Here is an 18,282-nt window from a genome sequence, read left to right as displayed (position 1 = left end):
ATTTATTTTAACTAACTCCTTAAATTATCTTAGATAATCACTTAATAAATAAATTTACTGAAGTTCTTTCAATTACAATTGGTATAAATCTGTGGTTTGCTCCACAGATTTCTGAGCATTGTCCAAAGAATAATCCAGGTCGATTTATTGTGAATGTTCCTTGATTTAACCGACCTGGCGTTGCATCAATTTTAACCCCTAATGCAGGAACTGCTCATGAGTGTAGAACATCTGATGCTCTTGTTAATACTCGTACTTCTGTATTTATTGGTAGGATTGTTCGGTTATCTACATCTAGTAGTCGGAATCCATCATTTTCTAGGTCTTGTTCTGGTGTTATATAAGTGTCAAATTCTACGTCTATGAAGTCTGAATATTCATATCTTCAATATCATTGTCGTCCAATGGTTTTAATTGTAATTATTGCATCTACTGAATCATCAAGTAAATATAATAGTCGTAATGATGGAAGGGCAATAAAAATTAATGTAATTGCTGGTAAAGCTGTTCAGATTGTTTCAATTAAATGTCCATGAAGTATATTACGGTTAGTATAGGCAATAAATAATATATAACTTAGGGCATAACCTACAATTACTGTAATTAATAATAATACGACCATAGTATGATCATGAAAGAATGATAATTGCTCCATTAATGGTGAAGCTCCATCTTGAAGAGATAAATTTGATCATGTTGCCATTAATAAATATCTTCTAATAAAAGGTCAAACCTTTATTTGTAGAGCTTAAATCTACTGCACTAATCTGCCATATTAGAATCTAGAGATTAATTTTAATTCTGAGTAACTATGTTCTGCAGGAGGGATATTTTGTAGTCATTCTGTTGATCTTCTTATGTTAGCTCTAAATATAGTTGCTCGGTTTGTAATCATTCTTTCTCATATAATTACAATGAATATAATGATTCCTACAATAGAAATTGTAGACCCAATTCTTGATACTACGTTTCATGATGTATATGCGTCTGGGTAGTCAGAGTATCGTCGAGGTATTCCTGCTAATCCTAGGAAGTGTTGAGGAAAGAATGTTAAATTTACTCCAATGAATATAATTGTAAATTGGATTTTTAATCATGTATTATTTATAGTTAATCCTGTAAATAGTGGATATCATTGAATGACACCTCCTATAATTGCAAATACTGCTCCTATAGATAATACATAATGAAAGTGGGCTACTACATAATATGTATCATGTAATACAATATCAAGTGATGAATTTGCTAATACTAATCCTGTTAATCCACCAATTGTAAATAGGAAAATAAATCCTAGAGCTCATAATAATGGTGGATTGAACTTGAATTTAGTTCCATATAATGTAGCTAATCATCTAAATACCTTAATTCCTGTAGGTACAGCAATAATTATTGTTGCTGATGTAAAATATGCTCGTGTGTCAACATCCATTCCTACTGTAAATATATGATGTGCTCATACAATAAATCCTATTAGTCCAATTGATAGTATAGCATAAATTATACCTAATGTTCCAAATGATTCAATTTTTCCTCTTTCTTGACATACAATATGTGAAATAATTCCGAACCCCGGTAGAATTAAAATATAAACTTCTGGGTGTCCAAAGAATCAAAATAGATGTTGATATAGAATTGGGTCACCCCCTCCTGCAGGGTCAAAGAATGATGTAGTTTAAATTTCGATCTGTTAATAATATAGTAATAGCTCCTGCTAAAACTGGAAGTGAAAGAAGGAGAAGTAATGCTGTAATAGCTACAGATCATACAAATAAAGGTGTTTGATCTAAAGTTATACTTTCTGATCGTATATTAATTGCTGTTGTAATGAAATTCACTGCCCCAAGAATAGATGATACACCTGCTAAGTGCAGTGAAAAAATAGCTAGATCTACAGATGCACCCCCGTGTGCAATAGCTCCTGCTAGAGGAGGGTAAACTGTTCATCCTGTACCAGCACCATTATCTACTATAGAAGATGTAAGAAGAAGGGTTAGTGAAGGTGGTAGTAATCAAAAACTTATATTATTTATTCGTGGAAATGCTATATCTGGTGCACCAATTATTAGTGGAACAAGTCAATTACCAAATCCACCAATTATAATAGGTATTACTATAAAGAAAATTATTACGAATGCGTGAGCTGTAATAATAACATTATAAATCTGGTCATCCCCAATTAGAGATCCGGGTTGGCCAAGTTCTGCACGAATAAGTATTCTTATTGATGTTCCTACTATTCCTGCTCATGCTCCAAATATGAAGTATAAAGTACCAATGTCCTTATGGTTTGTTGAGAATAATCATTTTTGCGGTAAGATGGCTGAATATTAGGTGGTAGACTGTAAATCTACTTATGAGATGTTTTCTCTCTTATCATATTTAGGTCTTATATTCAATTATGATTCTAGACTGCAATTCTAGAGGTGGAAAATTTTACTAAGGCCTAAAAGATTATTCTTTTAATTATAACTTTGACGGTTATTAGTTTGATTAACTTAAGTCCTTAGTATAATGAAATTAAGGTTGATGTTGAAATCAATCCTATTGTTGAAATTATTACTGTTATAGGAAGAATGATTCTTGATTTTTGGGACTTTATCTTTATAGATCACGAATTTTCTGTGTATGATATAATTAGAGCTGAGAATCTAATACGTATATAGTAGTAGAGTGTAATTGTAGTTAATACAACTATAATAGTTATAATAGTTGTTATATTGTTTTCTATTAATGATTGTATTACAATTCATTTTGGTAAGAATCCAAGGAATGGTGGTAGTCCACCTAAAGATAATAAAGATAAGAATATTATGAATTTAATTTCGGTTTTTTTATTTCTGGCTGAATAAATTTGATTTATGAAAAATAAATTTATTTGCTTAAATAATAAAACTATAATAAATCTTAATAGTGAGTAAATAATGAAGTATAGTTCTCAGATGTTTTCTCTGACTGTTAATGATCTAATTATTCAACCTAGATGTCTGATTGATGAATATGCTAAAAGTTGTCGTAAGGATGTTTGATTTAAACCTCCTATTGCCCCAATAATAATTCTTAAGATAATAATTGTTCAAATAAAAGTTCTTAATTGAATACAATAAGATAAGACCATTATTGGGGCGATTGTTTGTCATGTTATTAATGTTAAACAACTATTTCATCTTGATGCTCCTATAACTTCTGGAAATCAGAAATGGAAAGGTGCAGCTCCAATCTTTAATAATAGTCTAGATCTAATTATTATTGATGGGATAAATTCTGTTTCCCATCCCATGGGATATTTTATTTGAATCAGCAAAATTGAAAATAATAATATTGTCGATGCTATTGCTTGGACAATAAAATATTTAATTGATGATTCATTTATTATTATATTTTTATTTCTTGTTAGGAGCGGAATAAATGAAAGTAAGTTGATCTCAAGTCCTATTCAAACCCCAAATCAGGAATTTGATGAAATGGACAGGATCGTTCCTATCATTAATGTTGATAGGAAGAGAAGTTTTGTAGAGTTGTTGGTCATTAAAAAGGAGAGGATTGATACCTCTATAAATGGGGTATGAACCCATTAGCTTGTTTAGCTTACCTTTTTACATTAAGGTGTATGTTGCACGTTAGTTTTTGATACTAAAGGAGGTAGTTTAATTCTATCTTATGTAATTTTAATGAAGGTAATTTTATTTACTTTATTTACCCTATCAAGGTAACCCTTTAATCAGGCACTTCATTTATTTATATATAAATCGAAAGTTTTTTTTTGAAATTCTTTTATGTATTATTTTGTTTAATTAGGATTAATTTATCCTGCTCATTTTATTTATATATATATATATATATATATATATATATATATATATATATATATAATACATAATTTATATTAATATATTACATTTAATTGAAATTAAAGTATTATAAGTTCATCTTACCATTATCAATTGATTATTTTAATGCAATTATTTACCTAGGATTATAGCTACTTATGTTTTTAGCTTAAAATAGGTTATTATAATATAATATATATAATAATATGTAATTTAATATTTAATATTATTATAATTGGATATAATAACTAAAATTATTAATTTAAATATAAAATATTATAATTAATATAAATAATTATATTAATTATAATAATATAATTATGTAAATTATCTATAATTAGATTATTTAACTAATATATATGAAAGTTAACTTAATATAAAAAAAAAAAGAATTCATATTAATAACATATTATATTAAATTACATAATTGTATAAAATATATTTATTATATTATTTAATCTTTCTTTATTTATTAGTGAAAAGAAAGATTAAATAAGAAAGAATATAATACATTTATTGCTATACATGTTCCATATTAATCTTTAATTATATATAATAGAGAAGTTGTTGTGGTCATACATAGGGGCGTTTCTTTTTTTTTTGGTTAATGTTTGTGGTTTGTTTCTTTTTTTTCTTTAAATATTTGAATCTTTTATTTTTTCCTGAATTAATAGATTTAAAATTTTCTTATTTTTTATTTTTAAAAGTTTTATTCTTGCTTGTTTATTCACTTTTTCTTTATATTATATGTAAGTTTTGTTAGACTAAATGTTCTTTTTGCAGTAATTTGATTTAATTATCAAGTGATTTTGGATTTAGCAATTGATTTAGTATCGGCATAATTCGTGCCAGCAGCCGCGGTTATACGATTGATACAAGTGAATATTATTGGTTAAAACAGTTGTTTACATTATTAGGGTTGATATATAAATTTGTAAGGTGAAATGTTAAAATTTATTTGTGGCCCTTTTTATGAATCTGTGAAATTTAAATAATAAACTAGGATTAGATACCCTATTATTTTAAATGTTAATTATATTTACCAGGGTACTATTAGTTAAGGTCTTTAAACCCAAACAATTTGGCGGAATCTCATTCCATTCAGAGGAACCTAACCCATGATTGATAATACACGATTTACTCTACTTAATTTATTTGTTTGTATATCTCCGTTATCAGAGAATCTTTTTAGAGTTATAATTCTCAAGATTTATAATTATAAAATATTTCAGGTCAAGGTGCAGCTTATAGTTAAGAGGAGGTGGGTTACAATAGATTTTTGTTTATATCGGATTTGATTGTGAAATACTGTTAATGAAGGTGGATTTGATAGTAATTTAATTTATTTAATTTAACTGATATTGGCTCTGAGATGTGTACACATCGCCCGTCGCTCTCATTATTGATTATTCTATTTTATTTTAAAGTAACTTCAATTTAGATGAGATAAGTCGTAACATAGTAGATGTACTGGAAAGTGTATCTAGGAAGAGTTTCAAGATATAACTTATTAGTAAAGTGTTTCATTTACACTGAAAATTTTTCTGTGCAAATCAGGATATCTTGATTATTTATTTTATTATATTAATTTTTTGTTTATTTAATTATTTAATATAATTAATTTTATTGTATTTTTGTCTTAGTATATTTTATAGAATTGATTTTTTAAATTATAGTTTATTGGTAATGTAAGTGTTTTATGAAATATTATTTTAAATTTTTTTAAGTAGATTTTATTTATTGTACCTTTTGTATCAGGGTTTATCAAAATTTTAGTATTTATTTTACTTGTCTCGATTTGGGTTGATTTATAAATAATTTATAGTTAATGTATCATAGTTATTATTAAATTATTTATAGAAATGAGATGTTAATCGTTTCCCAAGATATCTAGTTTCTTAAGAAAAAATTTAATTTTTTGAAGTTATTTGTTTTTATTTAATTTTTTAAGTAAAAATATTAACTTATTTATTCTTTAAGGGATAAGCTTTGAAGTTAATAACCTATAATTTATTTTATAGAAATATAATAGTAAGCTTTAAACCAGCTATCTTTAAGATTACGTTTTAGTTCATTATTTTTTATTTTGATTTTATAAATATTTTAGGTTTTTTATTAAGATTATTAATTTAATTTTAAAATTTTTGTAATAATGATAGAATTAGTATATTTATTTGTATGAAATTTTTACCTTGTGAACTTATTATAAGGAACTAGGCAAAATTGATTTCCGCCTGTTTATCAAAAACATGTCCTCTTGTTTATATTTTGAGGTCTGGCCTGCTCACTGAGCGTATTTTTAAAGAGCCGCGGTATTTTGACCGTGCAAAGGTAGCATAATCATTAGTCTCTTAATTAGTGGCTGGAATGAATGGCTTGACGAGAAATCAACGGTCTCTTAATAAATTTTTGAATTTAAATTTTGAGTCAAAAGGCTTAAATTCTTCTTTAGGACGAGAAGACCCTATAGAGCTTGACATTTTACTTTTATATAGTTTTTTGTTTGTCTTTCTATATTTAATGATGATGTTTTGTTGGGGTGACATGAAGAATAGATAAACTCTTCATTATTATATCATTTATTTATGTTTGTTATTTTGATCCATAATTTATGATCATAAGATTAAGTTACCTTAGGGATAACAGCGTAATTGTTTTTGAGAGCTCATATCGACAAAGCAGATTGCGACCTCGATGTTGGATTAAGAAAAATTTTTGGGTGCAGGAGCCCAATGATTAGGTCTGTTCGACCTTTAAATTCTTACATGATCTGAGTTCAGACCGGCGTGAGCCAGGTCGGTTTCTATCCTAAGATTGTTAATCCATATTAGTACGAAAGGACCATATTTTTAATATTTTTTGTTATATTGATTAATATTAATTTATTTACTATTTTGACAGATTAATGTGTTGAATTTAGAATTCATTTATGTAGATTTTTTCTACAAATAGTATTGATACTTTATGATTTATTTATATTTATTTTGAATTTTCTTTTATTGGTTATTTGTGTTTTAATTAGTGTTGCCTTTTTAACTTTATTAGAGCATAAGGTTTTAGGTTATATTCAGATTCGAAAGGGTCCAAATAAGGTAGGTTTTGTTGGAATTCCTCAGCCATTTAGAGATGCTATTAAGTTAATTTGTAAGGAGCAGCCAATTCCTATTATATCTAATTACCTACTTTATTATTTTTCCCCTGTTTTTAATTTAATGATTTCTTTAGCCGTTTGAGTAATTTTTCCTTATTTAACTTATATGTGTTCTTTTTCTTATGGATTTTTATTTTTTTTATGTTGTACTAGATTAGGTGTTTATACTGTTATAATTGCTGGTTGATCTTCTAATTCAAATTATTCATTATAAGGGATCTCTTCGTTCTGTTGCTCAAACAATTTCTTATGAAGTTAGTTTAGCTTTAATTTTATTGTCTTTAATTATTTTAATTGGTAGTTTTAATATGTTTGACTTTATAAACTATCAGCTTTATTGTTGATTTATTATTATTTCTTTTCCTTTAGCTTTAGCTTGTTTTGCTTCTTGCTTAGCTGAAACTAATCGTACTCCTTTTGATTTTGCTGAAGGGCAATCTGAGTTAGTTTCAGGATTTAATATTGAGTATGGTGCGGGTGGTTTTACTATAATTTTTTTAGCTGAATATACTAGAATTGTCTTCATAAGAATGTTATTGGCTTTAATTTTTTTGGGCGGTGATTTTTATTCTTTTATATTTTTTATTAAGCTTGCTATTATATCTTTTGGTTTTATTTGGGTTCGTGGAACATTACCACGGTTCCGTTATGATAAATTAATGTACTTAGCTTGAAAAAGTTTTTTACCTTTATCTTTGAATTTTTTTATTTTCTTTGTTGGTTTAAAGATTTTATTTATCTCATTTGTTTAGTGAAATTTTTTGAGAAAAGTTAATAGAAGAGTTAAACTTCTAATTTTATGTTTTCAAAACATATGCTTTTCCTAAGCTAATTAACTTTATTCCTTAATTAATTTATCTCATGCGTTTGCGACATGGACATTAATTAAGAAATATGTGAAGTAAATAATTGTTAAGATTTGACCTGTTATAATATAAGGTTCTTCAACAGGTCGTTTACCAATTCACGTTAGTAAGCATACAACAACTACTATAATTCAGAATAAAATTTGATTAATAGGGTAAAATTGAATGCCTCGGAATGGTGTTTTATTATAAAATGGTAAAATTATTAAGATTCTAATTGATAAAAATAATGCAATAACACCTCCTAACTTATTAGGGATAGATCGTAGAATTGCATATGCAAATAGGAAATATCATTCTGGTTGAATGTGAACTGGTGTTACTAATGGGTTGGCAGGTACAAAGTTATCTGGATCTCCTAATAGGTAAGGATTAATTAAACATAGTATAATTAATAATGATGTTATTATTACAAATGTAATAGAATCCTTAAAGGTAAAGTATGGATGGAATGGAATTTTTTCAATATCTCCATTTAGTCCAAGAGGATTATTAGATCCTGTTTGGTGAAGAAAAAATAAATGAATTGCTGCTATAGCAGCAATAATAAATGGTAATACAAAATGGAATGTGAAGAATCGATTTAATGTTGCATTATCAACAGCGAATCCTCCTCATACTCATTGGACTAAATCTGTTCCTAAGTATGGGATTGCTGATAATAAATTAGTAATTACTGTTGCACCTCAAAAAGATATTTGGCCTCAGGGTAAGACATATCCTATAAATGCAGTTGCTATAACTAAAAATAAAATCACTGTACCAATTATTCAGGTATGTATATATATATAAGATCCATAGTAAATTCCCCGTCCTACATGTAAGTAAATACAAATAAAAAATATAGATGCTCCAATTGCGTGTAAGGTTCGGATAATTCAACCATTATTTACGTCTCGGCAGATGTGTACTACACTACTGAATGCTATTTCAATATTTGATGTATAATGTATAGCTAAAAATAGTCCAGTTACGATTTGAATTACCAAACATAACCCTAATAGGGATCCAAAATTTCATCAAAATGAAATATTTGTTGGGGCAGGTAAGTCAATTAAAGAGTTATTAATAATTTTAATTAAAGGATGTCTTAATCGTAAGGGTTTATTCATTAGTAATTATCTTATTTTACGAATAGGTCCCTGATTAATATTGGTGATTTTAACAACTGCTAGTAGTGCTAAAAATAAATAAATTATTTTTATTATTATTGTAATAATGAATGTTGTTCTATTATATAATTTTTCTAAGGATATTGTTATTTCTTGATAATTGATTGAATTATCAATATTTATAGTTTTGGTGTTTTTGAAAAAGTCTATAAATATAGATATATCTAGAATAATTAATATTAATATGATAAATACTCACATTATTAATGTAATAATTATAGTGATTGATTTAGGCTGAAATATTTCGTTTGATGCAATTCTTGTAATGTAAATAAATAATACTAGTATACCACCAAGAAATGTTAAAAATACAATATATGATAATCAATATCTTTCTATTATTGTTCCTGTTATTAATCCAACTAGGAAGGTTTGAAGGATAATAAAAAGCATTATTGATATTGGGTGTCTTAATTTAATAAAATTAATATTTATTACATTTGATAATGATATAATTATTATTTTGATCATTTCAGGGGTTAGTTTATTTAAAATACCGGTTTTGGGGACCGATGATGGAAGCGTTTCCACCTCTGAAGTTTTAAAAGTGGGGGCTGGACTTATTTCCGGTTTACAAGAGCGGCGTTTTTTTTAAACTATTAAAACTAATGTTTATATTCTCTATTTTTACTTCTTTATTGATTTATTTTGCTGGTGTTTATGTTTTTTCTTCTAAACGTAAACATTTATTAATGGTTCTTTTGAGATTAGAATATATTGTTCTTTCTTTATTTATGTTAGTTATGGTTTTTCTTATTGAGTTTGATTATGATTATTTTTTTCCTGTTATTTTTTTAGTTTTTTCTGTTTGTGAGGGTGCTTTAGGTCTTTCTATTTTAGTTTCAATAATTCGTTCTCATGGTAATGATTTTTTTAATTCTTTTGGTTTATCTTTATGTTAAAGTATTTATTTATAACTATTTTTTTGATCCCTCTTTGTTTATTAAATAATTGTTGATGGTTGGTTCATTCTTTAATGTTTCTGTCGGGTTTTGTTTTTATAATTTGTGTTTATTCATATGCTGATTTGAATATAATTAGATATTATTTTGGTATTGATTATTTTTCTTTTAGTTTAATTTTACTTAGTTTTTGGATTTGTTCTTTAATAATCACTGCAAGAGGTTCAGTTTATTTAAGTTCATATCATTCTAATTTTTTTGTTTTTATGGTTTTGATTTTAATAATTATGCTTTATTGTTCATTTGCTAGATTAAGTCTTCTTTCTTTTCATATTTTTTTTGAGGCTAGATTAGTTCCTACTTTACTTTTAATTTTGGGTTGGGGTTATCAACCTGAGCGTTTGCAGGCTGGTGTTTATTTAATTTTTTATACTTTGGTTGCTAGATTACCTTTATTATTAGTTTTATTTAAGGTTTATGATTTTTCTAATACTTTATTTTTTCCTTTATTGGTTGATTTTGGTTCTTATTATTTTATGTTTTATGTATTTATAATTTTGGCTTTTTTAGTTAAGATACCTATGTTTTTGGTTCATTTATGACTTCCTAAGGCTCATGTAGAGGCCCCTATTTCAGGTAGAATAATTCTTGCTGGTGTTTTATTAAAGTTAGGTGGTTATGGTATTTTTCGTGTTATAAAGGTTATTTCTTATTTGGGTTTAAAGTTTAATTATTTTTGATTGTCTTTAGGTTTATCTGGGGGTGTTATTGTAAGATTTATTTGTTTTCGTCAGGTTGATTTAAAGTCTTTAATTGCATATTCTTCTGTTGCTCATATAAGAATGGTTATTGGTGGATTGATGACTATGAATTGATGAGGTTGTGTAGGTTCTCTTTCTCTAATGGTTGGTCATGGTTTATGTTCTTCTGGTTTATTTTGTTTATCTAATATTATTTATGAACGTTTAGGTAGACGAAGATTATTAATTAACAAGGGTATAATTAATTTGATGCCAAGAATGGCTTTATGATGATTTCTTTTAAGATCATCAAATATGGCTGCTCCTCCTTCTTTAAATTTGGTAGGTGAAATTAGATTATTAAATAGAATTATATCTTGATCTTCTTTTAGATTCTTTGCTTTGATTTTTTTATCTTTTTTTAGAGCTGTTTATACTTTGTATATATATTCTTATTCTCAGCATGGGAATTATTATTCTGGTGTTTATACTTGTTCTCTTGGTTATTTTCGTGAATATCATCTTTTACTTTTACATTGATTGCCTTTAAATATTCTCTGTTTAAAGGGTGAATATTTCTTTGTTTAGTTTGCTTAAGTATTTTAATTAAAATATTGTTTTGTGGAATCAATGATATGAAGTTTTTCATCTTAGGCCGTGAATTTATTTTCTATTTGTTCTTTGAGTTTTTTTTCTTTGTTTATTTCGAGAACTATAATTTTTATTTTAGGTATTTATTATTTAATAATTGATTATAGAGTTTTTGTTGAGTGAGAGCTTTTCAATTTAAATGGTTCTATAGTTGTTATAACTTTAATTTTGGATTGAATATCTCTTATTTTTATATCTTTTGTTATATATATTTCTTCTTTGGTTATTTATTATAGAGAGGATTATATATCTGGTGAAAAGAATATAAATCGTTTTATTATTATTGTTTTAATATTTATTCTTTCTGTAGGTTTTTTAATTATTAGTCCTAATTTAATTAGAATTTTATTAGGTTGAGACGGTTTAGGTTTAGTTTCTTATTGTTTAGTTATTTATTATCAAAATGTAAAATCTTATAGTGCTGGTATATTAACTGCACTTTCTAATCGTATTGGTGATGTTGCTATTTTAATTTCTATTGCATGAATGTTAAATTTTGGTGGTTGAAATTATATTTATTATTATGATTTTATTTCTAATTCTTTTGAAATAAAGCTCATTACTATATTAATTGTTTTAGCAGCTATAACTAAGAGAGCTCAGATTCCTTTCTCTTCATGACTTCCTGCTGCTATAGCAGCTCCTACTCCTGTTTCTGCTTTAGTTCATTCTTCTACTCTTGTTACTGCTGGTGTTTATTTATTAATTCGTTTTAGACCAATATTGGATACTTATAATTGTGGTTGATTTTTACTTTTAATTGGTTGTATAACTATATTTATGGCTGGATTGGGCGCTAATTTTGAGTTTGATTTAAAGAAGATTATTGCTCTTTCTACTTTAAGACAACTTGGTTTAATAATAAGAATTTTGGCTATAGGTTATCCAAAGCTTGCATTTTTTCATTTATTGGCTCATGCTTTATTTAAGGCATTATTATTTATATGTGCAGGTTCAATAATTCATAATTTGAAGGATTCTCAGGATATTCGTTTTATAGGATCAATTGTTAATTTCATACCTTTAACTTCAGTTTGTTTTAATGTTTCTAGTTTATCTTTGTGTGGAATACCTTTTTTAGCGGGATTTTATTCAAAGGATTTAATTCTTGAGATGGTTTGTTTAAGATGAATTAATTGTTTAATTTTTTTTCTTTATTTTTTTTCTACTGGTTTAACTGCTTCTTATTCTTTTCGTTTGTTTTATTATTCAATATCTGGTGATAATAATTTTTATTCTAGATTTTCTTTTGATGATAAGGGTTATTATATGTTATTATATTTCATTTGGAATAATTGGTCTATTGTTTGTTGCTGTTTTTGGTGGTAGTCTTTTATCTTGATTAATTTTTCCTATTCCTCATGTGATTGCTTTACCTTATTATTTAAAGTTTTTAACTATTACAGTTGTTATTTTAGGTGCTTTTTTAGGTTATCTTATTTCTAATTTTGATTTTTCTCATAATTTATTTTCTTTAAGTATACTTTCTTTTGTTAGATTTGCTGGTTCTATATGATTTATACCTTTTCTTTCAACTAAGTTTATTAGATATATTCCTTTAAAAATAGGTTATTATTCATCTAAGTCATTTGATTATGGTTGAGGTGAATTACTTGGTGGTCAAGGTTTATATAGATTATTTATTTATTTAATTGGTTATATTCAAGGTTGATATGATTCTAATTTCCAGATTTATCTTTTAACTTTTATTTTTTGAATATTTATTTTGGTAATATTGTTTTTCGTTTACTTAAATAGCTTATAATTAGAGCGTGACACTGAAGATGTTAAGGAAGTATTTTTACTTTTAAGTATTTATAAATATAGATATATTATTTTTACAGTGAAAATGTAATGTTTTATTTAAACTATATAAATTTTAGAAATGTTAACGGAGTTTAACCGCTAATATAAAAAGTTAGCAGCTTTCATATTGGCTTTACATTTCCTTAATTGGAACTATTATAGTTCAATTATATTATTAACAGTAATACGCCTCTTTTTGGCTTCAATTAATAAGAATAAGGGTAGTACATACCAATCTTCCAGGTCGAAACTGACTGCAATATTTCGCTTCTTATTCTATTTAAGGTTGATTGATAATATCAATACTTTTTGAATGCAACCCAAATGTTATATTTAACTACAACCCTTTATTCTGCTCATTGTAATGCTCCTTGGTTTCATTCATGGTATAGTCCTCCTAATAGAACTAGAATAAAAAATATTGTTGATACTGTTCAGATTATAATGTCTGAAGTTTTAAAAATAATTACAATTGGTAGAATTAGTGCAATTTCTACATCAAAAATTAAAAAGATTACTGCGATTAGGAAGAATCGTATTGAGAATGGTATTCGTGCTGATCTTTTTGGATCAAACCCACATTCAAATTGTGATCTTTTTTCTCGATCATTAATTAATTTTTTTGATAGTGTTGTTGCCAGGATTATAACAATTATTGGAATAATAAATCTAATGAAAACTCTTGTTGATAGAATTAGAATTGTTTTTCTTGCTTTATATCAAGCTTTCTGATTGGAAGTCAAATGTACTATTTATACTACAAAAACAATTATCTACCTCATCAATAAATAGAGATATATAAGAATAATCATACTACGTCTACGAAGTGTCAGTATCATGCTGCTGCTTCAAATCCAAAGTGATGTCTTGGTGAAAATTGATTTATTGAGTGTCGAAGTAGACATGTTGATAAAAAGATTGTTCCAATAATTACGTGTAAACCATGGAATCCTGTTGCAACAAAGAATGTTGATCCATAAACTGCATCTGCAATGGTAAAAGGTGCTTCTCAATATTCATATGCTTGAAGTATTGTAAAGTATAGTCCTAATAACACTGTGAAGAATAATCCTTGTAGTGCTCGAGTATGATTAGATTCCATTAAACTATGATGTGCTCATGTTACTGTTACTCCTGATGCTAAAAGAATAGCTGTATTAAGTAATGGAATTTGTATAGGGTTAAAGGGTTGAATTCCTATTGGAGGTCATAGTATTCCTAGTTCAATTGTTGGTGCTAATCTTCTTCTAAAGAATGCTCAAAAAAAAGAAACGAAAAATAATACCTCTGATGCAATAAATAAAATTATTCCTCATCGTAATCCAATTGATACAAATCCTGTATGTAATCCTTGATATGTTCCTTCTCGTACTACATCTCGTCATCATTGAATTATAGTTAGTAGGGTAATTCCAAATCCAATTATGAATAAGTTAATATTAAATAGGTGGAATCATTTTGCTAGTCCTGATACTAGGACTATTGCTCCAATTGCTCCTGTTAATGGTCAAGGTCTATAGTCTACTAAGTGGAATGGGTGGTTTGAGTGAGTTGTTAACATAGGTTTAATATACTTCTCTAGAATATAGAGTTCTTAGAATTGAGAAAACATAGGCTTGAATTATTGCTACTGCTGATTCTAGAATTAATAGAAGTATTTGTCCAATAATTAGTAATGAGATTAAGTTTATTGCTATAGATGGTCCTGTGTTTCCTAATAAGGTTAATAATAAGTGTCCTGCAATTATATTTGCTGCCAACCGTACTGCTAATGTACCTGGTCGAATAACATTACTAATTGTTTCAATTAGTACTATAAATGATATTAATGCAGGCGGTGTACCTTGTGGTACAAGGTGTGTAAATATATGATTAGTATGGTTAATTCATCCAAATAATATAAATCTTAGCCATATAGGTAGGGCAATTGCAAATGTTAATGCTAAATGTCTTGTTCTAGTAAAAATATAAGGGAATAATCCTATGAAATTGTTAAATAATATTATAATAAAAATTGAGATGAAAATGAATGTTGTTCCATTAAATGATTTTGGTCCAAGAAGTGTTTTAAATTCATTATGTAAGGTTAAATTTAGTTTATTTCAGATAATGTTAATTCGTGATGGTGTAAGTCAAAATAGTGATGGGATTAATAATAGTCCTAGAAATGTTCTAGTTCAATTTAATGATAAATTAAAGATGTTAGTTGATGGGTCAAATGTTGAGAATAGATTTGTTATCATTTTCAATTTAAGTTTTTTATTTCAATTGTTCCTTTTTCTGCTCTTTTAATAAGGTTAGGTTTAAATGAGAAGAAGTTTATTTGATTAAACAAGATTAATGTAGCTGAAAATATAATGAATAGTGAGAATCATATAAGAGGGGATATTTGAGGGATTTGGATATAATTTCCCCATCAGAAGTAGTCGTTAATTTACTATTATTTGGTTTAAGAGACCATTACTTACTTTCAGTCATCTGATGAATTTCAAGGTGTACTAATTTTTTTTAGTTACTTTAGATTGACACTCTAATGTTATTTATTTTAACTAACTCCTTAAATTATCTTAGATAATCACTTAATAAATAAATTTACTGAAGTTCTTTCAATTACAATTGGTATAAATCTGTGGTTTGCTCCACAGATTTCTGAGCATTGTCCAAAGAATAATCCAGGTCGATTTATTGTGAATGTTCCTTGATTTAACCGACCTGGCGTTGCATCAATTTTAACCCCTAATGCAGGAACTGCTCATGAGTGTAGAACATCTGATGCTCTTGTTAATACTCGTACTTCTGTATTTATTGGTAGGATTGTTCGGTTATCTACATCTAGTAGTCGGAATCCATCATTTTCTAGGTCTTGTTCTGGTGTTATATAAGTGTCAAATTCTACGTCTATGAAGTTTGAATATTCATATCTTCAATATCATTGTCGTCCAATGGTTTTAATTGTAATTATTGCATCTACTGAATCATCAAGTAAATATAATAGTCGTAATGATGGAAGGGCAATAAAAATTAATGTAATTGCTGGTAAAGCTGTTCAGATTGTTTCAATTAAATGTCCATGAAGTATATTACGGTTAGTATAGGCAATAAATAATATATAACTTAGGGCATAACCTACAATTACTGTAATTAATAATAATACGACCATAGTATGTTCATGAAGGAATGATAATTGCTCCATTAATGGTGAAGCTCCATCTTGAAGAGATAAATTTGATCATGTTGCCATTAATAAATATTTTCTAATAAAAGGTCAAACCTTTATTTGTAGAGCTTAAATCTACTGCACTAATCTGCCATATTACAATCTAGAGATTAATGGTAATTCTGAGTAACTATGTTCTGCAGGAGGGTTATTTTGTAGTCATTCTGTTGATCTTCTTATGTTAGCTCTAAATATAATTGCTCGGTTTGTAATCATTCTTTCTCATATAATTACAATGAATATAATGATTCCTACAATAGGAATTGTAGACCCAATTCTTGATACTACGTTTCATGATGTATATGCGTCTGGGTAGTCAGAGTATCGTCGAGGTCAAAGAATGATGTATTTAAATTTCGATCTGTTAATAATATAGTAATAGCTCCTGCTAAAACTGGAAGTGAAAGAAGGAGAAGTAATGCTGTAATAGCTACAGATCATACAAATAAAGGTGTTTGATCTAAAGTTATACTTTCTGATCGTATATTAATTGCTGTTGTAATGAAATTCACTGCCCCAAGAATAGATGATACACCTGCTAAGTGCAGTGAAAAAATAGCTAGATCTACAGATGCACCCCCGTGTGCAATAGCTCCTGCTAGAGGAGGGTAAACTGTTCATCCTGTACCAGCACCATTATCTACTATAGAAGATGTAAGAAGAAGGGTTAGTGAAGGTGGTAGTAATCAAAAACTTATATTATTTATTTGTGGAAATGCTATATCTGGTGCACCAATTATTAGTGGAACAAGTCAATTACCAAATCCACCAATTATAATAGGTATTACTATAAAGAAAATTATTACGAATGCGTGAGCTGTAATAATAACATTATAAATCTGGTCATCCCCAATTAGAGATCCGGGTTGGCCAAGTTCAGCACGAATAAGTATTCTTATTGATGTTCCTACTATTCCTGCTCATGCTCCAAATATGAAGTATAAAGTACCAATGTCCTTATGGTTTGTTGAGAATAATCATTTTTGCGGTAAGATGGCTGAATTTTAGGTGGTAGACTGTAAATCTACTTATGAGATGTTTTCTCTCTTATCATATTTAGGTCTTATATTCAATTATGATTCTAGACTGCAATTCTAGAGGTGTAAAATTTTACTAAGGCCTAAAAGATTATTCTTATAATTATAACTTTGAAGGTTATTAATTTGATTAACTTAAGTCCTTAGTATAATGAAATTAAGGTTGATGTTGAAATCAATCCTATTGTTGAAATTATTACTGTTATAGGAAGAATGATTCTTGATTTTTGGGACTTTATCTTTATAGATGACGAATTTTCTGTGTATGATATAATTAGAGCTGAGAATCTAATACGTATATAGTAGTAGAGTGTAATTGTAGTAAATACAACTATAATAGTTATAATAGTTGTTATATTGTTTTCTATTAATGATTGTATTACAATTCATTTTGGTAAGAATCCAAGGAATGGTGGTAGTCCACCTAAAGATAATAAAGATAAGAATATTATGAATTTAATTTCGGTTTTTATATTTCTGGCTGAATAAATTTGATTTATGAAAAATAAATTTATTTGCTTAAATAATAAAACTATAATTAATCTTAATAGTGAGTAAATAATGAAGTATAGTTCTCAGATGTTTTCTCTGACTGTTAATGATCTAATTATTCAACCTAGATGTCTGATTGATGAATATGCTAAAAGTTGTCGTAAGGATGTTTGATTTAAACCTCCTATTGCCCCAATAATAATTCTTAAGATAATAATTGTTCAAATAAAAGTTCTTAATTGAATACAATAAGATAAGACCATTATTGGGGCGATTTTTTGTCATGTTATTAATGTTAAACAATTATTTCATCTTGATGCTCCTATAACTTCTGGAAATCAGAAATGGAAAGGTGCAGCTCCAATCTTTAATAATAGTCTAGATCTAATTATTATTGATGGGATAAATTCTGTTTCCC

The 18,282-nt window shown here is 27.3% G+C and overlaps 2 long non-coding RNA genes across 2 annotated transcripts in view; both read left to right on the top strand.

The window, feature by feature from the left end:
* LOC126301294 (uncharacterized) overlaps positions 1–18,282 on the top strand; it is a 112,259-nt gene that overhangs the window by 22,844 nt on the left and 71,133 nt on the right. The gene's annotated exons all lie outside the window — the stretch shown is intronic.
* LOC126301298 (uncharacterized) lies at positions 799–17,051 on the top strand. The gene is made up of 2 exons (XR_007553023.1): positions 799–1,657; positions 16,668–17,051. It is a non-coding gene; the product is annotated as an uncharacterized LOC126301298 (long non-coding RNA).

The sequence above is a fragment of the Schistocerca gregaria genome, unplaced genomic scaffold (assembly GCF_023897955.1).
Source record: "Schistocerca gregaria isolate iqSchGreg1 unplaced genomic scaffold, iqSchGreg1.2 ptg000066l, whole genome shotgun sequence".
NCBI classification, from domain to species: domain Eukaryota; kingdom Metazoa; phylum Arthropoda; class Insecta; order Orthoptera; family Acrididae; genus Schistocerca; species Schistocerca gregaria.
This window is presented reverse-complemented; position numbering and strand designations above follow the sequence as displayed.